This window comes from Anas platyrhynchos, chromosome 9, assembly GCF_047663525.1.
Source record: "Anas platyrhynchos isolate ZD024472 breed Pekin duck chromosome 9, IASCAAS_PekinDuck_T2T, whole genome shotgun sequence".
NCBI lineage: Eukaryota > Metazoa > Chordata > Aves > Anseriformes > Anatidae > Anas > Anas platyrhynchos.
Genome location: NC_092595.1, coordinates 16,019,079 through 16,035,924, shown reverse-complemented (window position 1 = coordinate 16,035,924; position 16,846 = coordinate 16,019,079). Strand labels below are relative to the sequence as shown.

General features: G+C 49.6%; 1 protein-coding gene across 1 annotated transcript in view; it reads left to right on the top strand.

Annotated features, from left to right (window-relative positions):
- The window catches only part of LOC101794246 (uncharacterized), a 155,260-nt gene that overhangs the window by 22,098 nt on the left and 116,316 nt on the right, over positions 1 to 16,846 (top strand). Inside the window, exon 2 of the mRNA XM_038183620.2 lies at positions 15,989 to 16,089. The gene's annotated coding sequence lies outside the window, so the exon portion shown is untranslated. The remainder of the gene's footprint in view (positions 1 to 15,988; positions 16,090 to 16,846) is intronic.

Below are 16,846 nucleotides of genomic sequence, written 5' to 3'. Positions count from 1 at the left end.
GAAAGGAGGAGTTGGAGAAATGATGGAAGAGCTCGTGACAGCAAGGCGGAGCAAACCTCAGCAGCAGCAGGTGCAGCAGAGCAGGTAGAAGGAGAAATTGGGTGTACAGTGTTTGTCACATCTACTCTGTAGGGATCCCAGCTGAGATCCTGAGGCCTGTCTGGGTACAAGTCCTTTTCCTCGGAGACTGGGATCTCCTCAGTGGAGCTAAAATAACGTGTCCTAGACAGGCAGTGGGCTTCCTCTGCTCTTCCTGTGTATGGAGGATTTGCCTCTAGGGCTGTCAAGCCAGTATTTTCCAGTGCAAGAAAAACTCAGCCTAAAGCCTCTCAGTAGAAGTCTCATTTCGTAGTAGAAATGAGCAATGGATAGAAATAGCTAATATGGCTACATAAAACCCAATATGAGAACCTGTGGGTTAGAAAATGCAAGTCTTCCTTCTGTGTTTGTTCCTTGGGGCTTTTGGCAGCTGGCTTTCACCTGGCTGCACCTTGAGGAATCGGGAACATGCCTGCCCTGGGTGGTGGTGGGGACAGGCTCCCTGCGTGCGGCGCTATCTCCGGCTGTGTCTCACCATGGCCTGCCCTCTGGGCTTGGTCTGTGGCATGTGCTCGTAGCCTGGTGTTCAGACTTGCTGCAGGTTTGCTGAGCTAAATGTAGGGACCACTTGAAGCCCCTTTGAAGGGGGATGTTTACTTTATATCACCCAGGTAAGTGATAAGAAACACTAGCTTTTGCTTGAAATAGGAACTGAACATGAATTGTTGGGGGGTATGAGAAGAGCTTAAAGGAAGACTAGGAATTATTGAAAGGAAGCCTGCACACTGCTACTTTTCCAATTTGGCCCCAATCGAGTAGCTGGATGGAGGAACTGGTGTGACACCAGCTGCTTTCCTGCCATTCCTGGCCCAACTGCAGTCTCCAAATGCACTGATCTTACACGGGAACAGAAAGGGCCATCTCCTCTGTCTGTAGGCTCTGTACATATAACCAAGCTTTCATTTGCATCCCCCCAAAGTAAGGGCTTTGTGTGATTGCCAGGAGAGGATTTGTGCTAGAGAGCAGCTTGCGTTTGCTTTGTCAGCTAGAAATGAAGTGCAAAGAAGGACCCCAGCAGTGTGGGAAGGTTTGGTGTTAGAGCGGGGCTGGATGCCTGTGTGACCCTGCCTCCAGGCCTCCTTGTTGCTTGAGGCTTGGCCTCCCAAAGGACGGGGTGGTGGTGGGTGGGAATGGCTTTCCCCCGTGGGAGCAGGCAGACTGGCTCCTTGTCAGCAGTGGCCAAAGCAGTGCGGGCTGCGCTCCCCAGTTCTGTGGGATCAGCATGTGGCCCAGTGAGGGTTGTGGGAAGGATTTTCTTCCCCTAGTCTGAGAATTCAGGTTAGTGGGTTTGGCTGCTTTTGCTCTGCACAGAGGGATTCAATTTCCAAGAACTTTGACTCAGCTTCAGCAGCTGAGCTTTGGATTTGGACAAAAAATCCTGACCAGAACCTTTGAGCATGGGCTGCTTGTGCTCCAAGATCCTGTCCCGCTGTCCCAGGATGTGTCCCAAAAGGTGCACCCACCCTGGCCCCATCAGCTCCATAGCCTTGGATGTCTTTGGGGTGCAGAATGGGACTCCTTTGTGTGAAATCCTCTCCCAGCTCTCATGGTGATCCAAACCAAATCCACCTGTTGGAGCTCTGTGCTGCCCTGATGCAGAGCAGATGTGTTTGGGCAGGTGCGGTGTGGGAAGGCTGCCAGGCTCAACCACACGCCTTTCCAGGACAGAGAGACCCTCCAAAGATAAGTCTGCAGTTCCGACGTGGGGGTATTAAGTGTTTTGCTTCAGGGCAAACGCTGCCCAGTTTATAACGCAGCTGCTGATGAAATCATGTCCGTATTCTGGGGAAGAGGCAGATCCAGCCTTTTCTGGTCCAGTAACCCACTGCCTTACTTGTTTCCATTCTAGGGGTTACAGCCTGGCTAAGAAACTTGTCTGGGTGATACGTTGCTTGATGGCAAATACCGTCTGTGCTGTGGTGGGAGGATTTACCATTTCTTGATGTTGCAGTAGGGGAAGGTGTGCTGTGTGGCTTTGCAGCTGTTTCCTTGAAAGGGCCTTGCTGGTATCTTGCCCTGTGTGCTATGCTGCCATCCTAGCTTTTTAGGACTTACCCAAAGGGGAAAAAAAAAAAAAAAAAAGCCTGTACCTGCAGCATTCTGTGCATCCAGAGACCACTAGGTCTGGAACTCAAAAAGACTCGCTGGCTCCCGAGCAGGCATGTATGAGGTGTGACTGTCCCTGACACGTGCAGCATGGGGAGACCACAGGGCCACCCCCCTCATGGTGTGGCTGCCCCCTGCGTATGAGGGTGACAGAGGGTCAGATCTGCGTGGCTTAGCAGGAGCTGCTCCATTTTCTGGCCGTACGACTTGTCTTCATGCAGAACCGTCTGAGCAGGGCCCTGTGCATCAAACGGGAGGAGGCCAGGAGCTGAGCTCTGTCCCTTCCAGGGGCAGGAATCATTTGTTACCTGGTCTGCTGATGGCTTGGGGTCAGAGCCAAGAGAAGAGGCAGGAAGACGGAGCCTTGCTTCTGCCTGTGTGCTAGCAGCAGCTCCTTTGACACCTGCACTTAAATTCAGGGCCAGATGCCTCGTGCCACTTTAGTCCCTGGCCCAGCTATATTAGAAGCAACACTAATCAGCCTTTAAATGCTGGAGACATTAGGAGAATTATCTCCATATTTTATAGCTCTCTTGCGAATATTCTGGTGCAAGGCAGATGCTAGGCTGTGGGCATGACTCATGGAGTGGGGACTATGCTTTACGGCGGGCTGTATCCTGAGGTCCTTCCCATAACACTGCATTATGTTGCCTAGCTCCAGAGCAGGGATATTGAGTATTCTCTAAGCCCAGATTACTGTGTATAGCCCTTGTTGTATGTGCCGCAAATGAGTGTACGGGCTGCCCATCATAATAAAAGGGCAGGGAAATTAACTTGATAGAAGAGGCTGGTGGAAGCGGCTTGTTTGTGATCTCCCCTAGGAGACGGAGCCATTCAGCGCCGTTATGGAACAGGGTCTGTTGCTTGCTTTCACACAAACCCTGTACATTGCTGACTTATTTAGAACTCATTTTATACCGAACAAAGCAAGAACAAAAAAGGCCTCTCCAACACTGCAAAGCCAACCCTCTTGGACTTAAACCTCCTGTTACACTGAAGCTTCTGGAAACCTGTGCTTAACGATAATCCTTCTAGTTGCTCTGTCAGGTTCTTTCGGTGTTTGTTTTTCCTCATTTAGCTGTGTGAATGAAGTCAGGATTTGCCTTCCTGACCAGCCCCCTTGCAGCTTGTTAATGAAGCAGATCCTGTGACCTGATCTAGCAGCCAGTACCCTCTGCACCGTGGAGTCTCTGGCAGAGCAGGCAACGAACGGGGGGCTGTAACTCCCCTCCTTGTCCCGGAGGGGCTGTGCTAGGCCTTTGGTGGAGGAAAATGATCTCCCCCTCTGCTTTAGCTGATATGTTGAGGTTGGAAGCCGATCCAAGACGTGGCCCAGTGCTGTCTGTCAGTCCTGGGGTGAACGCAGGGAGCTCCAGCCTCCCCAGCCTGCCCAGTGAGCCTGTTTAGATGGACTGCATCCCCTCCTTGGCCCAGCCCCAGGGCAAGCAGGATGCTCGGGCATAGGAGGGGTTTCTGCATGGCGCTTGTCTTGATGGCTGCAGCGGGGTTTGCTGTGTGCTTAGAGCTTGGAGTGTGTTTAAACAACTTCTCCCCCTGCCCCAGCTTCCCTGCCTGCAAGAGTGAGTAGTTTTTTCCTTATTGACCTCAGCTGTGAAGATGGATGAAAAGAAATTGCTCAGAGCTCTATTTGCACTTTCTTCTGGACCTGCTGAGCAGTTTCCCTGAGAGATTCATGACACAGGGAAGACAGAGCAGGGTAGAAACCTCCCACCTTCCCCTTTTCCAGCAGCTTCAGCATTGTTTGTTTTCAATTGCATTTTTCTGAGAAATGTTTTATTTAGGAAGAAAGAGGTTAGCTGTTTCCTCATGGCCAAAAAGAAAAACATTTTCTTTAAGACAAAGCAAGAGACGGAGAATCGGAATTATTTTCCTAATGTTTAGACTTTGTCAAAACCTCATTTTCTGATGAGAGAGGAGATGAGAAGAGAGGGAGCGAGGCCAAGGAAAAGCCTCTAACTTGTGTCAGGAGCTTACGTGCATGAGCATAATTTGTTCAGTGTTCCCTTTGCTTCTCCTCTTCTTCCTCCTCTCCCCACATTCCCTCTGACAGGGCCTCCCTTCCAGGGCCTTCTGCCTCTCATGTTCTTAAAATTGATTTCTCTATAGTGCTGGTTATTTCTTCATCACACTCTGGGCTCTGTCTCACTCAGCTGCTGGCCTCTGAACTTCCAGATGGACTCTTGCCACTGTATTTTCTTTTTATATCCTTCTTACTGTAATCATTTCTGTTTCCCTCTCGCATTCCCTCTGACCAAGTCAGCAGATCCATCTCTGTGTGCTCCTCTCCATCACTGAAGCCTCGGGCACGGTGCTGCGCTGGGGCCAGCTGACAGGAGCTGACATTGCCCCCGCGCCACCCCGCGGTGCTCCCACCTGCAGAAATCTTCACTTGCAGGTGGATTTTCTTGGCTTCTATAGAGAAGCCAAGCTCTGTTCCAGGCTCCTCTGCTCAAATCTGCAGCAGTGATTTAGCAGAATTTGTTTTGACAATAGCAAAGGATATTCCCAGCCAATTAAAAATATGGTAATGGAAAGATGGGAAAGAAATGCGGTGCTTCCTCTGCTTGAGGGGTTTGTTGTTAGCTGTCACTGTGCTTAAAGGGATTAAAAGTGCATGCTATAGGTCCATGTCAGATTGAATGTTAAGCTCCCAAGCTACAGCCATGCTCTCAGGAGCAGGGAAACAATAATTCATTACTGTTGGGGATGGAAGGATTACTTCAGTAATTTCCTTATTGACTGGTATTCTTTCTCATGCAGGCACGTACATGCATATGCACAAGCACACGCAATTACAGCACTCATTTTATTAGCATCTCACGCTGCGGATGATTGAAATATAGGATCATTTCTAGAGTTTGGCCTCAGATACCATGTGCAAGATGCCTTGTGGTGCCAAGGATGGGCCAGGTGACAAAGGCTGGAGGTCTTGGAGGACCTGAACTCATGTCCCTCCTCCAAGATGAGGGTCTATTTTTTTGTGCATGTTTTACCTGTGGCAGCCCAACACACAGAGAAAGGTGGCATTGGCCCATCCTCCTCCTCCTCAGAGATCCTACAACAGGTTGTAGGATCACAACCTGACGTTGTGACAGGATCCTTAGCAGGCAGCGTACAGCTCGTAGTTTCCTGGGTTTTCCACCTGTGGAAGAGCTCCATGTTTCTCCCATGAGAAACTCCAAGAGTTTCTCCCATGGCAGCGTCTTGTGATGCAAAAGTTGTCTAAGGAGGTTAGTATGGGCACGGGGACTGTGGTGGCCGAGGCTGAGAGAGTAAAAACAGCCTCGTTACAAGCACCTTGTGAAGGTTACTCTCAGCTGCATGCAGATGTGCCACGGCTGCTGGAAGGGCTCCTGGGTTTATGGAGTGGGTCGGTAGGCAGGGGCAAGGAGCCATGGAGAGTCCTGAGGTGGCAGCTCAGGCTGTTTTCAGGAATGAGACTCACAGCAGAAATCAAATGTATGTAATAAAATAGGTGGAAAGAACTTGGAGGGATACTTCCCTTTCCTCTGGGGGAGAGGTTTGGTGGAGAGGCAGAGGCAGGATGTCTTGACAGAGGCAGGATCTTTGATCTTTTTTTTTTTTTTCTTTTTTTTTCCTCACTGCCTTGTGCTGTTTGCTGCATCTACTGCTATTTGGACATCTTCATTTTCTCTTGCCTTTCTTGATGGGTTACCTGCTCTCCAGAAAGGAAGGTGGTGAAAGGAGCTCAGGTGTCAGGCAGTCTGTTGTGGACCCGCTCTTGGCTTTTAGATGAGGGAGACCCAAAAAGGGCAGGCCTAGCAAAACCTCTCCCACCTAAAGCGCAGAGAAAATAAGGATGTGTAGGCACACCTGGAATCACCACCTCTTTGGGTTGAAGGGAGAACGGGGTGTCGGTGGCTCCTCGGGGGGTGTTTTATGCCTCCTAGCCCACCTCCTGCTTGTCCACAGGCTTTCTTTGTGTCCTTCAAACTGAGGCCGAGCCTCCTACAGAGGCTCCTGGAGCAGCCCATGTTTTCCTCCCTCTGCTCCTGCTTGCTTGTTGTGACGGTGGTGGCATGAGGTGAGGATTTGCTTCGCTTGCCGTTTGAGGGCTCCTGGCACAGGACAGCTGAGGTCCCGGTGTCTCCTCTAAGACGAGTTGTCTCCCTGCTGCCTGGCCCAAGGTCACTGCAGCAAAATCTTCGAGATTTGATGTGCAGAGCCATATGGGGTTGAGTTGCTTTCTCGCAGGGAGCTGGAGAAGCATATAAAGGGTTACATCAGACTGCAAGAAAAGACAGACTTTACAGCAGTGCTGTTTTTTAACAGGCAGCCCAGACTTGTAATATCAGCACTTACTGAATTAATTTGCTATGTAGCACCAGTAAAGCTCAAAGTTCTTTCAGTGAATTCTAGTTTTGAGAAAAATCAAGAAAGTAATTACTTGGTTCGGTCATTAATTACTCACTACTGGACATTTTCGAAAGTGTAGTATGAAAAGCCTGAGGCAGCTATTAAGAGTAGCTCTAATGCTATTGATCTATTTGTGTTTATCGTGAAATTTCTCTGCTTTTATGACATTTTATTGAACTGAAGGATACAGGTGCATGGGGCCAGGGAGTATGAGCTCTTCTCTTCCTTGCTTGTCCTCTTGGTGGGGGAGCGGTGACTTCTCAGAGGAGAGCTTGGCGGGGATGGTGGGACAGTGGGGACTCAAGCCATTACCTGGCCCCACAACTGGGGCTGGAAGGCTCCCGCATGGCTCAGGGCTCTTCTGAAACCTGATGATCCCCTGGCACCGGCTGGGCTGCTAGTAAGACAAACCCACCTCCGGAGGGGAGGGAGAAGTGGAGCCAAGCGATGTGGCTTGCCTGTGGTCTTGCAGAAGATGGAGCAGTGTCCGGATCTCCTGACATCCAGGTCTGTTCAGTTCTTGAGCAGACCAGCTGGCTCTTGAATCACTTTTGCTGGCACTTCCATTACTGTGTTTGGCTGGTGACAGTTCTCCAAATCTCTCCCCTGCTGCAGACAGCCCCCAGCACCTGCTTCCTCCATTTGTGGCTCCCCTCTTGCATTTCACTCCTCTGTAGCCATTCATGGACATGACGTATTGTTTGTAATCAGATGTTATCTGGAAAAAAGTTATCTACCAAGGAATCGGGGCAGGCAGGGTGTGCCTAGGCAGTGGTACTTGCTGCTTTGCTTCGTTCCTCTGCAACCCCTAGGATAATCTTTCCTGTTCCCTAGGCACAGCCTAGCTGCCATCTCTGAGTGCTGTAACGCAGATGAGGTTAATCCTGCTGGCAAGAAGGAAAGGTGTAAGCCAACAGCAGCGTGACAGCTTTCTGGTGAGCTGGAAATGCAGCAGGGAACAGTGACAGCTTCTGGAAAAGGGTAGGGTTGTCATTTAGTTTCCAGGGGGTTTCTCGAGGCAGACCATGGTCTCACGAGGCTGGTGTTGGTTGGATCAGGCTTTGTTCTGGCTAAGCTCCCAGCAGTGAGAGGTGCAGTCTTTCCATGTCCAAGCTTGGACAGAAAAATGCCACCAAGCCATTATTTTATTTTATTTTTTTTCCTGTACCCTGAAGAACTGGAAGAAGAAACACACATTTAACAGTGCCAAAGGGATGCGGCTGTTCAGCTAGTGCCTCCTGGCCTTTCTCCTTCTCCCATCATGTTTGGTATGCAAAATTGAATCACACCCTTCTCACCCGCTTCCCACTGGGGGAAAGGTGGCCTTTAAATCATAATATGATTGCAGACGATGTTGCAGAAGGGGAAAATGAGATGAACTTTAAACTCCCCTTTGCTTTACAAATTTGTTCATGTCTTCCCTCATAGCTGCTTAGTCATGCCTATTAGATTTACCATTTTCTAGGAAGGAGAAGTGGAAGGGAATTTTATTATCTCTTCAGCATCTGACTTGGTGCCTTCCTCCCCTCCTTTGTCTGGTTTAATCAGAAATTTGCAGAGGTTTTGATTGGATTCTTTTGATCCTAATGCAGAATACCCTCAGGTACAGGATCATTAGTTCTCATTAGGAGAAGAAACATTTTTCTGTGATGGTGCACATCCTTGTACAGCTAATTGAAGAATCATCACAGGGGCTCTATGGCTTTGTTACTTTTCATGGGTGCCTTAGATGCTTACAGTGACTGACCAGGTTGAAAATGAGTAGGATAGAAAACAAAGAAGGGAAGGGACCAGTTGTTGAATTAATTAGCAACTGCTACAGGAAACACTTTGCGTTTTTCCGTGCAGACTGTGCAATACAGTGCTACTGGATGAAATTAAGAAAATGAAATCAAGAACTTGGCAAGTTTGATACGGAGGCTGGGTCTGTATTTGCATATCAAAAGTAGCCAGAATTTTTGGAACAGTAGCACACATTCTGAAAGGGATTTTACACTTTGTTTGAAGAGTTAAATCAGTTTTGGGTTATTAGAGACTGCAGAAGGAGACCTGATTTGCATATGTGCTGTCGGTAGGAATCTTATACTTCAGCCTGGCACGTCCCCAAATTGGACACCAGACAAGATGGCCACGGGCCTGCTCCTGCCTGTCAGTTCTCCTGGTCTTGGATTTGTGGTGATGGGATGGAGGAAATGGAAATGAATGGGCAGGAGGGAGAATATTTAATAGCGAAGAAGAACTTCTCTGCAGCGGGCAGAAAGCCAGCAGGTCTGCACCAGCCATGTAGGAGCCTATACTCAGAGCAGGTCACAGAGCTGGATCTCAGCCCTGGCACTTCTGCAGCCATTTCAATTAATGTCATCGTTCGAGGCAGAGCTCCTGGATGGAAAATGTGCACTACTGTGAAATGTGATAGTGTTGTGCCCTGGGGTTCTTCTTTGGAAAGTGCTGAAATGCACAGTGCCATGTGAGAAGAGCTGATACCTGAGGGCTCCTCGCCAGCTGGTGCCAGAATGGGACCCACCGACTCAAGTTGAAGATGACAGAGACCTATGTGTGAGCAATACATGTTTTCTTCTTCTTTGTGTATTCCTTCTCTTTCTTTTCCTTTGCAGAAAAAGCATTTAGGTGCTGGAATAGATCACGAGAAGGTGCGATCAGTTCTCCCTCACTGGAAATCATTCTCAGGCATGTGTTGGATACCCGTGTACAAGATGTGTTGTAGCTCCACCAGGAGACACTGGTTTCCATGAGGATATGTTGCCAGGAATTGTTAAATAGCCAGACATCATAGTAACACCAGGTCTTCCTGGCCTTAGAATCTGGAGCTGGCCCCAGCAGTGTGATCCCACTGGGCAGCCTGTTCCAATGCTTTACAACCCTTTTGGTGAACAATTTTTTTTCCTAATATCAACCTCTAAACCACCCCTGGTGCAACCTGAGGCTGTTTTCTCTCATCACTTGGTGGTTGGGAGAAGAGATCAATCCCCACCTTGCTGTAGTCTCCTTTAAGGTAATTGTAGAGCATGATAAGGTCTCCCCTGAGCCTCCTTTTCTCCAGGCTATGCAACCCCAGCTCCCTCAGCTGCTCCTCACAAGACTTTTTCACTTGATCCTTCACCAGCTTTGTTGCCCTGCTTTGGGCACACTTCAGCACCTCGATGTCCTTCTTGTAGTGAGGGGCCCACAACTGAACACAGTACTTGAGGTGTGGCCTCACCTGAGCGGAGTACAGGGGGACAATCACTTCCTGGTCCTGCTGGCCACACAATTTCTGATATGAGCCAAGCTGCTGTTGGTTTTCTTGGCCACCTGAGCACGCTGCTGGCTTAGAGAAAAGTGGGGAAACAAAATGCTTTGAAAAGCTGTTAAAGGAGGGAAGGTATTTCTTGCAGAGCACTAACCCATCACACCTTACTGTGTATGTCCGGACAGGTGCTCGAGTACTTTGCCTGGGAGATGCGGGGACCAGATTGGCACCACAGCTGTGTGCCCCTGCCTGGCTTGAAGGACACAGCTTCACAGGCCTGTGCAAGCTCCTGGGGGCAGGCCAGCAAGAAGGACACAGCACTGATCGGTGGGACCTCTGCTGCACAGCTGGTGGGAAGCAAACCCTGGGGATCTGTGGTAGGGGTGAAGCTGTCGCTGTTTCACACCTTCCTGCTGGGGAGAACTCCCCTCTGGGTTTTTGTTCTTCGGGAGCTGGTGCAGGAACATGTGGGATGCACCAGCAGGGCAGGGTCAGTCTGGTTGTCTGAGAGTGGTGCCCTGGCCCGGCTCTATGGCACAGCCGGGGGGTTACACCTGGTGGGAAGGGGCTTAGCCCTAAGGGACTGAGGACAAGGACTTAATTCTGGCACAGATCCCCCTGTGTGCTTGTTCACAGCCTGATGAGAGCCATGGGAAGAGCTGTGTGTGCTCGCCTCATTCAGTGTGTCTTTTCTCTGTGCATCTGGTGGGGGAGATGGGGCACAGGAGAGCCCAGCCCGGCATGGCACGGCCCTTCCCGTTGTGTCCTCCCATCCCTGGCCTGCGGGTGTGTGATTTGCCTGCAGCACCAAGCGTAGGTGGCTTTTGAGAGCAGAAAGGTGCTGAGTACATACTCCCTGCTATTTATCATCCCATTTGCTATGTCTGAGGGGGCCATGTGGGCAGTGGGAGAGCAGGGTGTGAGGGAACGAAGGGTGCTTCTGAGCTGCGGCTGTTTATCACCCTTGCAGAAATCCTCCAGTACAGCAGCCAGACAGGCACGCACACTCCCCCAGCCCCCTGATCACGTTATTATATTACACCTGACATTCCTTTTTTTTTCTTTTCTCTTCACTAATATGTTATTTTTGGCCTGACAGCTTTATGAAGGAGAAAAGAGAAATAGAGAGTGAGACACACACCCGGACAGACACAGACAGTATTCATTCCTTATCAGCGAGGAAGGGGTCTGACTCAGACACGCAAGACTTACTGATTGAAACATCTTGCTGTCTCCAGCAGCTCCCTCTGCCACCAAAGGGAGGTCCCCAGTCTGCAGAGGTGAGGGGAAGGGGCAGGGGAGGATCAGGTCTGGAGAACTGGTCCTCCAACACTCTCGCTTTCCTGGCTTGAGTCATTCCCTGAGCCCTGCTGGGATGTCTACTTAGTCAGAGAAATCGTGCTGCTGTCTATCTTGGGCTGTTGCTGACCTGGTGGGAGAGTATGGTGGTGTGGCTGACCACATCACCTGTAGTGCCTGGTTCTCGTGTTGGGTAGACCAGGCTCTACAGAGTTACATCTCGCGGAGAGATGTCCTGCCTGGGTAAGAGTTCAAGGAAGAGCAGTGACCCCAGCGTGTTGGGAATCTTAATGTGTGTTTCATTTTGCAGAGAGGAAGAAGAGAAATGAAAAAGTGTGTGTGTGGGAAATGCCATGTCAGATGTGGCCACTAGTTATTGTGTTGTATTCAAAGGCCACCGGGCAGAAGGAAGTGTGTGTGGGAAGTGGGAGAGGCAGGAACGAAACCTAAAAGGCTGAGCATTGTGATTGTGAAAGTGGAAAAAAGGAGTGCAAAATGAGCAGGAGTTCATTTGAGCTGGATATTGGCTGGCAAAACGTAAAAAGGAAAAGAGAAGATTTAAAAAAAAAAAAAAAAAGCTGGGGATAAAACCAAGGGGGACAGTGTTCCAATACGAAAATAATGCTGAGCTCTTCTGTCCTGTGTTCCATGACTCATCAGGTCACCCAGAAAATTCACTGAAGAACCGAAGAGGAGGGTACAGGCCGTGCACAGGCCACTGGCTGGTGACAGAGCAATCCTTGACAGCAGATCCCCGTGGTCACACTGATCCCAGGAGTGTTGGCTATGCACAAGACTTTGCAGGATCATCTTTGGGCTCTTTGGCCAGGTTGTTCCTCTGCCCACCTTGCTGCAGCAATGGCAAACACCCTCTCTCTGCTGTGCTTCTTTGCAATGGGAAGGGGTGAGCTGGAAAAATTTTTCCATCTGTGTTGCTGCCCTTGGATTGCCTTGTGGTGTTTTTTATTTCATTTTTTCTTGCTCTGATTTGGGGTCATCACGTGGGCACTGACCTTTGGAACATGTGGGAAGGCAGACGAAAGGGTGCAGGGGCACGACTGTTGCTCTGTTCTGTGACCAGTCACAGTCCTGTCCAGGTGCAACAGGGGAGAGACTCCAGTCATGTTTGACTGCCAAGTTAATGATCACAGCCACAAATAGAGCCCAGAGGAGTTTCTTAAAATGCAGTTGTCAGCTGGAAAATGAAGCAAAAGGCCAGATCAGTATGCTACCTATGCATATGCTTCTCTGCCTTTGGTCCATACGCTTTCCCCAGGACGCCTAACTTCACTGAATACATTCTTTGCAATAATATTTACATTGGGCAGCTCGTGTGCTGTCCCCACTGTAGCCCTTTTTGCTAACTGCATACCAGTCTGTGTTCATTTTCCAAGGAGAAACAATCTTCAGCCTTCTCCATTCCCACATTTCAGCAAAAACGTCTCATTCCCAAGCATTATGGGAGAAAGACTGATCAAACAGAGCAATTAATTCAACAAACAATACAATTAAGCCATGATCCCAGTGTAGTTTCCACCCAGAAACAGAATAAACAGCCTTCCCAGCATGGATAAATAAACTCACAGATGGAGGCTTTTGTGAGTGGCGAAGTTTTCCCTCCACAGCTTTCTTGAGAGCACATAAAATTGTGGAGTACATAAATCTCTGGCTCTCCATCCTCGTGGATCGCAAGGAAGGAACTGTGCGCCTGCTGTGGGGCAGATGTGTGTTGGCTTGAGACTCGGGGAAGGGACCTGGGGACTGCGCAGAGGCGTGCGCAGAGAGGCTGCATGCAAACAAAGGCTGCTACAGCTGGCTCCTCCAACCTCCCCTGAGGCCAGCTCTTGTCACGGTCTTGACACAAAACACATGGCGTGAAAAGCTGTGAAGGAGAGGAGTGACCTGCTTCACACTTGGCTGGACTCACTTGTTACTTCGGGAACTGATAGAAATCCCCTTTTTGAACTGGGTAGCAAAACTGCCTGAGCTGATGGGGGGGGGAAAAAAAGGCTTCTGCAGAGTCCTTGGGCAGTACAGGTATATCTATATACCATGATATGTAGATACGTATATAAGCAGAAAGCAGAACTGAGCAAGCCCTTTACACAAGGAAAATGCAGGTAAACCTTCCCAGGGATGATGCTGGCTGTATGGAGGTGTAGAGATTGGGGCTGGCTGCTTTGACCCCCTCTAAAATCAGCTGCAGACCATTCTGGGAAAGGCTTTCCTGTTACCAGTCACCACTGGCCTCCATCCTGAGCTGCTGGAGTCAGTAAAATGTTACCTCCCTTGAGGGCTAATAGACAGCAGGATCATCAGGGCAGCGTGGGGAAGTAGGTTAAGAGAGCTTGGGCTGGAGACCTACAGGAAGAGCAGTCCCTCTGGGGAGCACTGGAGTGGCGGTGCTCTGTGGGGTCAGGAGAGACATCTGAACGGAAAGGAGCAAAGGGCAGGCTCAGGTTATGTTGCAGCTTGCGTGGTATCTGGGGTAATTTCTTTTAGAAGCAGTCAAGTCGGAAGCAGGAGGGAATGGTGCCATTTCTAAGAGGTGTGAAAAGCCTGAGTGATGTAACCGTGCCTGCAGTGAGCAGTCGTGGCAGTCTTGGGTGCAGATGTTCTGGAAAGAGAAAGGAGAGCCCTGTTTTTCTGAGAAGAGCCTCCATGGTGCTGTACCCCCGCTATTTGGCTGGAAAGGCTGGCTAGAAGCCACTGAGACCAGGGGAGAGGTGGGTGCTGCAGGGAGCTTCAGCTTGCGGAGTGCCCCCCACTCAGCAGCACAAGTAGGCATGGTGGCAGGCAGGGATTTGGCAGCAGCAGGGCTGAGGGAAGCTGGTGGAAGTCACTTCCCAGCTAAACCCTTCCCCAAGAAGAGTTGGAGTTCTCTCCTTTTTCTTGCTATAGAGGATGTTTCTGTTGTTCTTCTTTACCTCCTTTCCTGCACCCTGATTGCTGGACACGTTGCTCAGAATCCAGGAACTTGTTGTACGCCCAAATGGCTCAGTTTTAGCATCCAGGATCTCTGAGCAGGGACTTGAGGCAGTGAACCTGGCACCGGCCCCTGCTGCTGCTGTTTGAACCTTGGCAGGCTGTTGTGCTAATGACGAAATTAGCTGGGGAAACAACTTGCAGCCTCGCACTGGGTAAATCTGAGGAGTGGGAAGAGCAGTGCCGAGGTGTTCTGGGCTGAGGGAGCGTGCTGTACGTGATGCACGGAGCTCAGGGACAGTGCAGGAGCACCCTGGGTCAGCAGGCAGCTCGTGAGCACCGGGAGAGCTGCATGAGCCTCGTGCATGGGCCAGTGGGTGGGCAGGGACACGCTGTTCCAGCTTGAAGCCAGCCTCAAATACTGCTGGTGGTCTCTCAATGGAAAAACCTTCAGTACATGCATTAAACCCAGGTCTGTTGATAAGGACACGCATACCATGACCTAGCCATGGTTTTCTCACTCTGTGAGCAATGTTTGCTTGGGCTGATGTTATATTTTCTGGGACCTACCCTGCTGTGGCTTCATATTTATTGTTGCCTGTTAAGCAGCGGTTTTGATCATGGGTGAGCAGAATTTCAGGGCTTACATCTACTGCTCGTCGCACCCAAGGTAGGGTTTTGACTTGAAAGAATGGGGACAAACATTCCTTTCATCCTGACTACTGACTCGCACAGGCTGAGATCAGAGCCCTTCTGCTTCCAGATAGGAAACAGCTGCCATTATGTTCATTCTCTAAAAGCTTCTAGAACTGGCCGTCCTCCAGTTTCCCTTAGCAAAACCCTTTGGTGAGCTGGGAGGCTACAGGTGGGCCAGCTGCTGCGACGCTGCAGCCCTGAGCCCTGCCGTAGCTGCTGACACAGCCAGATCCCGGGGTGGAGGGAACAGTGAGGATGAGAAACTCGAGGTTTTCAAGCAAGGGTGTAAACCACTAGTGGCTTGAGAGACTTCGGAAGGGGAATAGCTGGAGAAGATTTGGAAGGCAGATGCATGCCTGTGCTCTGAGCTGACCAGAAAGGAATCACACGGCTGCAGTTCTGTGGTGCTGAGCTAAGGAGTTTCACTGGAAGGTAAAATACTTGGCTTGGGCTTGGCACTATTCTTGTTTGACTGCGTGACTTTTGGCCATCTCCAAGTGAGCTCACACCTGCCAGTAAAATGTCATGTGGCTGTCCTGTGTCGTGGGAAAGGCCGAGAGACTTGCTCTTCATCACCAAAACGGCTGCTAAACTCTATCTAGCTCAGCACTTCTCAGTCAGAAAGCTCCCTTACACTAAACCACTTCTCTTCAGAGCTAATGATTTCCAGGGCAAGGGGCTTGTTCAGTGGGAAGGCTCTCCGAGTCGAGCAAATCTCACCATCTGCAGGCAAAGAAGCTCAAAATCCCCTCTTCCTCCCAGAATTCGGTTCATTTCTTGCACTGTACAGAAACTCTGGGACGCAACTGATGATGCTGACCCATGTCTGTCCTGTTGGCAGTGGAACTGAGGTGGGAAACCATCTTCTGGGCAATAGTTTGGCTGTTACTTCTGCAGCCTCTGCCCAGAGCAACAGGCTCTCCAGGAAGTCTCAAGGATTGTACTTGTGCTTTCCTAGCAGCATGTTAGCATGGAGTTGTTGGGTGCTGAGTTCTGGATGGTGCCTGGTCAGAAGCGCTGCTGGGTGATGGAGCATGGTGTGCACAGGGGCATTGCCTCCTTCCCCTGGGGAGGCTTCATCTGGGCAAATACTCTATGTTTCCTCAATGTGTGCTTGAGCTGTACCAGATCAGAGACAGAGCAGGGAGAGGATCCTAAGAAGACAATGTGCTTTCTCTTCCTCTCCCCCAACCAGAAATTTGGTTCTCTTTGCAGGTGCACTCTGCTCCCAGCCTGCTCCAGCGCAGTCTGCAGGCCAGTCTGCAGGGATTGCCCAGCAGAAGTCTGAGCAGCGTTGGTTTGCTCATGTTTGACAGGTAAGCAGTGGGGGAGCTGTGTCACCCTGACCCTCAGATCTTGCTGTTACCTTTCTGTTGTCATTTACAAATTTCAGGGCCCCTTTCAGCAAATACTGTCACTACTTCATGACAAAGTGTGCTTCCCTTGTTGGCATCGCTTTTCAGGTACCTGTTGGATAGATTGTTTGTACTCATTGACATGGAACAAGCTCAACTGAAATGAAATCATTTATAAAAGTCAGGAGAGGCTTTGGACACTGTGGTTCATTTCCTGCCGCATTCACCAAGCTGCAATTAACATGGACCTGAAAGATTACACAGTGCTACTTGTCTTCTCTCTCCTCTTTCATCCTCTCACTTCCTTTTGCCTTCCTCATTTCCTTCTCTTCTGAGCTGGCCGTATCGTATGTCTCCGTTTTTACTGTTCTTTCTTCCCTCTTCCTCTGCTCACTCTCCACTTCACCCTTTTCCCTTCTCTTTGTGCTTTTTTTTTTTTTTTTTTTTTTTTTTTTTTTTTGCCTCTTTGCTTTCCTTATCTCTTGTATTCTTTTTTTCCTCTTGCTTTCTTTATTATCCCTCTATATTTAAACCCAGGCAGAAACAAATTATTTATGAAGGGCTGTAATTTATGATGCGTTCTTAATGTCTTGGAAGACACAGATAATTTATTTAATGAGTAAAGACATGATAATTCACACATGATGATTCCAGTCAGAAAATTAGTTTCATTAATTTGCTGTAAATTCTCTGCCTTGATTTAGTGCAGGAGGAGTTC